The sequence below is a fragment of the Lactuca sativa genome, chromosome 6 (genome assembly GCF_002870075.4).
Source record: "Lactuca sativa cultivar Salinas chromosome 6, Lsat_Salinas_v11, whole genome shotgun sequence".
NCBI classification, from domain to species: Eukaryota; Viridiplantae; Streptophyta; class Magnoliopsida; order Asterales; family Asteraceae; genus Lactuca; species Lactuca sativa.
Window position 1 is genome coordinate 169001932 of NC_056628.2, and position 8449 is coordinate 169010380.

An 8449-nucleotide genomic window follows, 5' to 3' on the forward strand; every position below is an offset into this window, starting at 1 on the left:
CAATGTTGTTGTGGTTCAAGGAAATTCTGATGAAAGAGAAAATGGTGAAGTTTTCATAGTATGTATATCTAGTTCTGCTGATGCTTGGATCCTAGAACCTAGAACATGGTATCGTATGACATGTAATCATTGATGGTTCGACTCCTTCAAAGAGTGGAATAGTACAATCAAGATGGGTGATGATTGGGTGAGCAACATCAAGGGTAGTGGCACGGTGCAGATCAATATGCACGATGGTATGGTCAGGAAACTAGATTGTTGGTTCGTCCTGGAGCTTCGAAAGAATTTGATTTCTCTTGGCACTTTGGCAAAGGATGGATTGAAGTACTCTAGAGAGGGTGACTGGTTAAGAATCTCCAAGGTTTCTCTTATAGTTATGAAGGGAAGAATGAATTCTCATGGGATTTATATTTTGGATGATTGTACGGTTGGGGGGAACAGTGACTGTATCCCAATCCTTGGATCAGTATGATAATGAAAGGAAGTTATGGCATCATAAGTTGGGGCATGTAAGCGACAAGGGGTTGTTTGGTGGAGATGCAACTGGAAAAGCTAAACCTGGTGAAGCTTGTATTCAAGAGATACAATGCAGGGTGGAGTTCAATTCAGTTCAACACTTAAGCAAGGAGATCCTAGAGTGTGTTCACTAAGATCTATGGGGTCCCACTCCTATGAAGTCTCATAGTGGATGGCAATACTTTATAAATTTTATCGATGATTACTCAAGGAATACCTATGTGTACTTCCTTAAGACAAAGGAATAAGATGAAGTGTTTGACCAGTTCAAGGAGTGGAAGACAATGGTTGACAAACAGACCAGGAACCATGTCAAGTCACTCAGAACAGAAAATGGGTTGGAGTTCTGCAAGGCTTCATTTAACAACTTCTACAAAACAAAAGGTATATTGAGGCATCACACTGTACGGCTAACACCATAGCAACGCGAAGTAACAAAACAAATGAACCAAATATTAGTGGAGCATGCACCATTGCTTGTTATCTGTAAAATAGATCTCGAACAACTGAAATTAATTGTAAGACTCCTCAAGAGGTGTAGTCTGAGAAACCCTCTGAGAATTTTGGTTTACGAATGTTTGGATGCCCTGCTTACACTCGTGTGAATGATGGTGAACTGGATTCGAGGGAAATGAAGTGCATATTTCTAGGATATGCATATGGAGGGAAAGGTCATCGTATGTGGTGTAAAAAAGAAGAAAAAACTCTAAAATTCGTCATTAGCAGAGATGTGACCTTTGAATCTACTATGTGTAACCATAGAGGAGGTAGTATAAGTGTTGCAGGGAACGATTAGGATGTTGTCCAGAAGGTGGAGCTTGAAACAGAAACCCCACATAGTTTTCTGATAAATATAGGATAGTAGGGTGGCATGGATCAATATAAACATGAGGAATCTGTTGATCAACCCAAAGAAGAAGTGTCTGGTGAAGATGATGCCTAGAAAGACAACTTGCTGAAGCTTCTAGAGAATGGGTTTGTGATGATCGATTTAGGAGCTAAAAACAAGATAACAAGGATGGAGATTCAGAGTGATAGAAGAGCAGGGTGGCTATATATTTCCCACTACATTGAGAAAGTCTTGTGGTCGTTCTATCGTGATCAGTCCAAATGTGTTGGTACTTCTTTGGTGGTTCGAGGCAATCACGAGAAAGCCCATTAGGAAGTGATAAAGTGGATCTTGCGACACTTGAAGAGAACGCTTGATGTTTGTCTGGTGTATGGTGCCAATGCACGACATACAAACTTGGTTAGCTTGATATACCCTGACCATGAAAGTGATCTGGAGATAAGAAGATCATTGGTGGTTGGTCTCATTCATATTCTTCTTTTAAAGGTGGAGAAACCTATCATGTTCTATGACAAGTTATGCATTCAAAAGTCTGGTGCAAAGGAGAATCCAGGAGACATGGTGACAAGGTCGTTTCCCATGGAGAAGTTCAATCTTTGCTTAAACTTAGTTGATGTTCGCAGGAGGTAGGTCCCTTTGGGGACGAATGGCAAGAGAGGAGAGGAAGTTCTTGTTCGAGGTGGAGTTCAGAGGATGCTCAAGTCAAGGTGAAGATTGTTAAATGTGACTTGAGCATTTGGAGCATTCGCATCGAGTAAAGGGGTTCAATGGAGCACTTAGAATTCAATGAATCACTAGGGGTTCATGGAGCATGTGACAAAGGAATGGATCATCAGAAAAAGGATCGGATCAAGTGACAAAGGAACGAATATTCCAAAATGTGGTTTGGAGTGCATTGGAGCAACTTGGAGCACTATGGTCCAACATGTTGAGCTGAGAAGATGTTGAACCAAGTGAAGATGTTGAGCCAAGGAGATGTTGAGCCAAGACGATGTTGAGTCAAGCAGATGTTGTGCCAAGAAGAATGTTGCGCCATGGAGGAGATGTTGCACCATCATGGACCATCTTGGTATATGATGCACCATCTCAATTCATTTGTTGTGCCATGTTGATTCACGTATGCCTAAAAGATGATCATGCTTAAGAAATACGCGATGTTGTGCCACCATGATGCATGTTGGGCCGTTAGTGTTCATGATGCACCACCTATACATCATAATGCTCCATTATGGTTCAAGGTGGTCCATCATGTACGTTGTTGATACACATGTATTGTATGATATGGAAGAATGTTCCAGAAGATGTTGCATGGTGGAATATGATTGGTTGACGCCATTCATGGGCCTATGACCAATGGGTTTGACCCAGTAGGGTTTTAGGTCTGATCCCTCATGTATAAATAAGGATGTTTGCTAAGTCATTTTGTGTATTTTGTATCATTAGTGAGTAGGACGAATCGTTGTTGAATTATACTTACAACCACTGTTTGAGAGCTCTGAAATAAAGAATACTCTTTTTTTGCCCGTGGACGTAGGTCACATTGACCGAACCACATAATATTGTCTTCAGTGCCTTACAGTTTTGTTTATTATCTGTTTTACTTCCTAACATAAACTAAAATAGATAAAACTTAGAAGGAGATTGAAAAAGAATAAATAAAAGATAGATTAGTCATTTTAAGTTTGATAGACTCGTAAATATGCAACGAAAACTTCTCAAAAAAAAACATATCTCCAATTTTGAAAAGGTTTGTACCGTAATAGCAGAAAATGACAAAACCCGAAGGGACTTTTTTGCAATTTCACTTTAAATTTAATGCTAGGGTTTGACTCTTACGAACAAACAACAGTTGGGCTGAATTATATGGACTTCCTGTTATGGGCTTTTCTTAAATATCAATAATCAAATAATTAATATGAAATATGAAATTACTAATGTATGACGCTTTTTAGAAAGAAAACACATCAAGAATACCAAATTGTGTTGTTAGCACAAAAAACCGTGTTAGGATATAACATAATATATAATAATTTATTTTTTGATAAACAACATAACCATTATGGAACGAAGAGGATAAAACTTTAACCTATTTCTATAATTATATTCATCTCGGTTGTTGAAGTCATCGTAATAAGATAGATAATGTGGGGGAATAATTCACACTCATATCTTGATTGTCAAATTAAATTTATGTTCATCATGGTGATTAATCTAGCTAGTATATTAATAGAAAATCTGTCTGTTATGTACATAAAAAACACGAAGTCAATAAACTTTTTCACCAAAAGTTAATTCATGAACTGAAGTTATGAAATTAATTAGATAACTAAGACACATATGTACATGGTTTCTATAACTATTTTATAATGAACTGGTTATTAATTTCTACCTATATATAACAAATACTAATATTAATTATACAAAATAAAATGTATTTATAGATGGATCCTTTTGGTCTCCAAATAATCGTTGCCTAAAATCAGAAACCATTAATGGAAGTCCTTCTCGAAGAGATACATATGGCATCCATCCAAGAAGCTCTTTTGCCCTTGAAATGTCCGGTTTCCTTTTATGAGGATCATCCTCTATGTTTGGCTTGAATTCTATCTTTGCATTTAGATCAATTGGTTCTTGCACCACCTTCAACATTTATAAATCATTATTATTAACCTAATTAAATCATATTTAATTTTCAAAGTAAGAAATGTTTTTATTTTTACCTTAGCAAGTTCAAGCATGGTGAATTCGAAAGGGTTGCCGAAATTAAAAGGTCCCACATGCTCCCCTTCCATTAGTCTCATTAAGCCTTCGACCTATTCATCCATCATATTAATATATATACGCCAATGTCAATATATAATAGGGAAAATGACTATTGAGGGTAATTGACTTTTGCATTTGTACTCATTTGGTCTATTTCCTTTTTTGTATTCAATATACCATTGAACTTGTTGTTTGTGTTCACCATAACCCTTTTGACCGGCTTTTGACCTGTGATAGCCGGTCAAAGGGTTATGGTGAACATAAACAACAAGTTCGATGGTATATTGAGTACAAAAAAAAGGAAAGGGACCAAATGAGAACAAACTCAACAGTTGGTTACCCTCCCAAGTCATTTTCCCCGAAAAGTTAAATGAAATTAAAGTTGCAAAATTATCAAAGACTACAGCCTTCTTTGGCTATAACGTATATAAAGAGCGTTTCAGAGGGGTAACTTCGTTAAAACATGGTCTATGCTATGCTTACTGTGGTCAGCTGTCAACACCTCTCTTCAAAAGGATATGATGGTGTATGAGAGGTATATTTATCAGCATAAACGTTTACTTCAAGGTATATTATGGTGATGTGTCTGCAAAAGCAGCATGACATTATACATATTGATGTTGTATCTTATCCCATGAATTCGATCTTAAAGCTAAGTAAACTCAAAAATCACAGCACTTGTGATTCCACTCCTTTGTATATTTGTCTAGAATCCATGATATGATAAATCATTCGATTGGAAATGTAAATGTAGTCAGGAAATACACCTGTATAGTCAAGATTTCCCTAAAAAATATTCAAGTGCATTACAAAGTTGTACATGTATGAATAGTGTTCTTTCGTGGGTTATGTTTTGAAGAGAAGCAAGAATGAATCTCATAAAGTCATTAATATCAGTAGGAGATGACGTGGAATTTGCTGTAAATGAGTAAAGGGAAAATGACTTAGGAGGGTAACCAACTGTTGAGTTTGTTCTCATTTGGCCCCTTTCCTTTTTTTGTACTCAATATACCATCGAACTTGTTGTTTGTGTTCACCATAACCCTTTGACCGGCTATCACAGGTCAAAAGTCGGTCAAAAGGGTTATGGTGAACATAAACAACAAGTTCGATGGTATATTGAATACAAAAAAAAAGGAAAGGGACCAAATGAGTACAAATGCAAAGTTAATTACCCTCAAGAGTCATTTTCCCTATATAGTATATTGTTTCTTTTTTACTTAATGAACTTAACATATATATATCTGTCAGTCTTACCAAGTCAGAAACATATTGGAAACTTCTAGTTTGCTTCCCCTCCCCATAAACCTTCATTGAATAATAATAACAAACAAAAATTATATATTTTTTGGATCCACACTTACAATTACTACATTTCTGTGTTTAGTCGTATTAAAAGTTGACAATGGACATGATGCATTATAGGGACCCATATTCATTATTCAAACTTTCCCATCCTGTCATGTGTCATTCAAATTTTGTCATTTGGTTCAATATAGGAAAAGTTAAGGTTATTGTCACTATAGTCCAACGATATTTAGTATATTGGTTTAAAAGGTCCCTCGTGATTTTTTTTCCTTTTAAGGGGTTGTACTTGTGTTTTACAGTTTTAAAAGGTCATTATAAAAAATATAAGGGGTCACCCGGTGAACCCCTTCCTAATCACCTAAATTAAATCAAGGTTTTGCATTCCCTCCTTCTCACCCATTTCTTTGACTTTGATTTGCTTCCATAAACATAATACTGAAAAACTGCTTGAGCTTCAGTGCTTCACTGGAAAACTGCAAACCAGAAAACATATGTTGTGTTCCTTTTAGTCTCCTGTACCTACCTCATCATCTTCTTTGCTTCTTGCTCTCAACTTCATTCTCGCTTCACAAATCCTCACATCAAGATTACGAATAAGTTATATTAGATAGGCTCGCTCGTGGATGAATCAGATACTTGCAACGGAACCATGAATCTATTCCGGACAACCAACTGAAAAGGAACCTTGCAGAAGACCCAAACCTTCCAACCGACTTCCGATTGGATCCTAAAACCAACTGAAGTTAATTAAATCAATGTTATAAGTGAATTCATTAAATCAATTCAAAGAAACCAGTTAAAAATCACGAAATCAATTGTAAATGTAAAAACAATTATATCAAAGAAATCAATTTGAAGTCAATTATGAAAATCCGACTCTGTGAAATCAATTAAGTCTATATATAAGTAATCGACATAATAAACCTTCCCATTTTTTCGGTTAGTATGTGACGAACCTCCAATTTTATGAAATCGACAAATGATTTCAACCCAGAATATTCCAAATCGATGAAAATTTGAAGAAATCAACAACGGTTTGATGAAATCAGCAGCAATTTTATGAAATCAACAATCCGAAGTTGCAAAATCGGTGAAATCGGCATTCTAAAATCGTGTTCCCAAACCGATAAAACGTGAGCCACTACTCGATAGGTACAAAATTGAAGACGTTAAATCTTACAATCTAGATCGTGTTCCTCATGCGTACCATACAAAAATGTACCACAAATCGATACGAGGGAGCAGATTGTGGCATGTTGTGCGATCCCTGCGATTATGGAGGGGAAGTTCGGTGAGTCTAATGACCACCAATAAATCATTATAGACAGAGAATCATCATCGACTGTAAACCCAACCAGGACTTCGGAGGAGTAGGTTTCTGGTTAGACGAAAAAGACGGAGGAATGGAAAATACGGAAGTCGATGGTGGATGGAGTTGATCAAATGCAGGAGGTTGTGATCGAATACAAAAGAAAAGGGGATGGCTTTGTGCGATTTTGAGCAGATAAAAGAAGAAAGGGGTAAGAATAGGGTATTTGCGACCAATTTTTAACAAGAAGCAGTGTTTGAGATCGATTGTAAAGGTGGAGATAACGAAGAAACCTGCAATCGTGAGAACCCGTAGCTACAAATCGATTCATTAGAGAAGAAGAAGGTTTGTCGAAACAGGTAAAACATACAGTAATAAAAAGCCAAATTAGCTTCTTGTAACCGGTAAAACCGGCTTAAAATATGGCCTATCCCTTTATTAGCAGGTAAAACATAAGTAGGTACCCGCAAAAACCAAAAAAAAGTCACAAGGGACCTTTTAAACTAATATACTAAACATCGTTGGGCTACAGTGACAATAACCCGAAAAGTTACAGTTTGCAACTCCTAAATGTACTAGCTACAAATAGTATTTTTTTTACCAACATTTAAAATCACTATCACTAAAAACACTTTTATATATATATATATATATATATATATATATATATATATATATATATATATATATATATATATATATATATATATATATATATATATATATATATTATTAAATATTTTTCAAAGAAAAAAAAGGAAATAGCTAGTTTACTGGCCTATAGGATTGACATTTGCGCCAATAAGTCTCAACTTGTGGGTGTTCAAGAGGATAACCATAGACTTCACTTGTGCTTGTTAGCAAGAAACGTGCATTGATCCGCTTTGCAAGTCCAAGCATATTTAAAGTTCCCACAGCATTTGTCTTATGATCATCATTATTTTTGTTAAGCTTATCAAATTCAACAAGAAAAGATAACATACACAAGATTCATGAAATACGTACTACTCAAAGATCTTATCTTAATTCGTGTAAGAATGTAAGGATATGATGTTTTTGACAGGGTTGTATGTGTAGTGAACAAGGGAAGCAGGGCAAGCCAAATGGTAGATTTGATCAACTTCCAATAAGAGGGGTTCTACAACATCATGGTGAATGAGATCAAATCTAGGGTTTTAAGATGATGAAACAAGTTGTCTTTTCTTCCTGTGAAGAAGTTATCAACTACGATTACACTATCACCTTGTGCCATCAGTCGATCCACTAGATGGCTTCCTACAAATCCAGCCCCACCTGTAACCAGAACTCTCTGGCTTTTTTCCTTTAACCCCAAAGGGATTTTACCTCCTTCAAACAAAAACATTAATCGATGAGCTAATCAACAAGTTTTATAAGCATAATCATTGAGATATCATATCAATTTTAAGACGAGTATGAGAAAAATAGCTAAAGAATCAGTGAACCTAGAATAGAATGTAAAAGAAGTGGGGTTTTAATGTACCAATATTAACGTGATACGAGCCTTTGGCATGAACCTCGAAAGTGATACGACGGGGTATGGGAGTGGAATCGGAGATCTGTTCACCAACTTTAAGCGAGGGAGATGAGGGCATAACGTCGACGTTGAACAACAGAGCAGAAATGGCGATTCCTATCACCAGATACAGGATCCTATTGAAATTAGTAATAAAAGTCAATCTCAT

The 8449-nt window shown here is 36.1% G+C and overlaps 1 pseudogene; it reads right to left on the reverse strand.

Annotated features, from left to right (window-relative positions):
- Positions 1-3781: 3781 nt before the first annotated feature.
- Positions 3782-8449, reverse strand: LOC111895829 (UDP-glucuronic acid decarboxylase 4-like; annotated as a pseudogene).